Source organism: Phoenix dactylifera, unplaced genomic scaffold, assembly GCF_009389715.1.
Source record: "Phoenix dactylifera cultivar Barhee BC4 unplaced genomic scaffold, palm_55x_up_171113_PBpolish2nd_filt_p 000315F, whole genome shotgun sequence".
Classification (NCBI taxonomy): Eukaryota; Viridiplantae; Streptophyta; class Magnoliopsida; order Arecales; family Arecaceae; genus Phoenix; species Phoenix dactylifera.
In genome coordinates, this window is record NW_024067785.1 from 605,540 (window position 1) to 607,915 (window position 2,376).

A 2,376-nucleotide genomic window follows, 5' to 3' on the forward strand; every position below is an offset into this window, starting at 1 on the left:
CCTGTGAGTCCCACCATCCACCAGTGATACCTAGCAGCATGTAGTGGCTACCCAGTAGAATAGAATGATGAACCTCTAGGTGCAGTTATCGTGTGATACAGTCCTACTATCGTGGATCCCTACAGGACGGAGGTCATGGATAACTCGTCAAACCCCTTCGTCTGTCATATGTCAAGATTTATTCGACTCGAGTTCGATAGTGAAAAACTCTTTCTCCACTTTATATTACTGCCCTGGCCAAGGTCTTAGAACTCAGTCTAACAAATCACATAGGATCACTCCTCTTCTATCAAGGTCGATAGATTCCATGTAAGTGCATACCCTACTCCTACAGTGAACTTACTGCAGCCAATCTACACTACAAGGACCCATATGACTAGAGACCATGTATACGTGTAGTCAAACTACAATAACCTCACTGTGAGTAGCTGAAGCACCGCAGGTCAAAGGACCAGTCATACTACTGCAACATCAAGCAAGTCACTGACGAGTGGATAGACATCCAAGTGACTTCTTGTCTTGGTCACGCTCAGTACCCTTGTTCTCTAACAAGCACCTGCACTATCACTTCAGTGTCCCTATACTGTGGACTCAAGTCTCGTCCATCCAGAAGGAAAGTGATCTGTGCACTGATCGGATCGATCACCGTCCTCATGATGATCCATTGATCAGGAGCATTTAGAAATTAATCACCAATGATACATGGCTCAAATTCTCAACTCTTGAGAATATGCATCATCATCTTATTAATTTCTTGGACGATTCATAGACACATAAATAATATGAATGAAAAGATGCCTTTTATTTATTCAATAATAAATAGTCAAGTACAAAATTATGTCCCTAGAATTAACAATGTGTCAGCCAGATTGGCTTCTAGGGCATACATCTAACACTCACCAGAGAGAGTAAAGGGAGAAAGATCGCCTAGAGATTCGCTGAGAAGCTCTGGAATGCTCCAAAGGATCCATAGATAGCTTGAAGGCAATGGCGGCTATCAGAAAGAGGAGAGAAAATAGGGACCCCGGAGGTCTCTCCCAGGACTTTATATAGCCCGCTTCAGCGACTTCAATCGACTTCCCAAAAAGATGGGGCACCTAGATTTCACCACGCGGCAAGCTCTGGAGCTATCCCCACAAATCTCCTTAGATCACAACCCTAAAGCCGATCATTATGGCGGGCGCTTTCAAAAATGGGGCATTGATGAGGCCCCTCGCGTTCCGCCTAGTAACGCTTCGAAAAGAAGCACACATGCAACGTATTAAAATATCCTCCATAGCTGGTTCACACCTTTGGCTGATGCGGCAATCCAACTCATTCAAGCTCGCCTTACAAAGCGAGACCAGAAGCAATCAGTCTCCAATAAGGCATGTATACCTAGCTCGACGCACATATCTTTGTAGGTTCCTAGCTGATGTGCAGGACGATCAGTGGTCCGGCTACTTCCTTCGCCCGAGTTGAAGAGCTACTCGACCTCGAAAGTCGGGGGGCGAATGATGGGGGGCAAAATGGATCGTCCAGCCTATAACAAAAGGGCCACCCAATTTCGGCCCGACAGACACCAACGCCGGCTAGACGTATCCTCGGTCCGGCCCAAAACCAGCCCGACCTCGGACTTCACCGAAAGCTCTTTCAACCTCGGATGTTCGCCGATGCACCCCGGCCAAGTTTGGGGCGCCCTCCTTGTTCGTCGATGCGCTTGATCGGGGCGCCCTCCTTCTTCACCGATGCACCTCGGCCAAGTTCGGGGCACCCTCCTTATTCTCCGACGCACCTTGGCCAAGTTCAGGGCACCTTCTCCAATTACACGACCTGGCCAAGTTCGGGGCGCCCTCTCCAATTACACGCCTCAATCCCCTGAGCTCGGAGCACTTCGCCGGGCACAACTCGGCACCCGTCAAGCCGATCTCGCCAAATGTATGATGCGACCACTCAACGAGTTCGGCCTTACCGACAGCCGTACCCATGTGCATGCGCACGCTATCCTACGTGGCCATACATCGCAACTCTGCTACGCCATGCTTTGCTAGCTGGCCCACGTGTTGGGATTTGTATCCTAAGTGTCAATCGTTAGCATATTGATGATTGAATTTTGTAAATGAATTGACAAATTAATAAAGTGTTATTTGGCATTATTCATGATTTCATTGTACATCTTCAAATAAACTCTTATATGATGAATTTCTTAGGACTTATTTTATGATAAAGAAGGATTTATCTTCAAGTTCTTCAAACTGTTCGCGATCAAATGATATGTTGTTACTAGGACGACAGCATTATCGAGATTAGGTCGTTGTGTGACGTATATGTTGGTTGTCCTCTTAACTAAGGAGTGTAGAGATACTGATATGTCATACAAGTGAAGTGTAGGAGTAC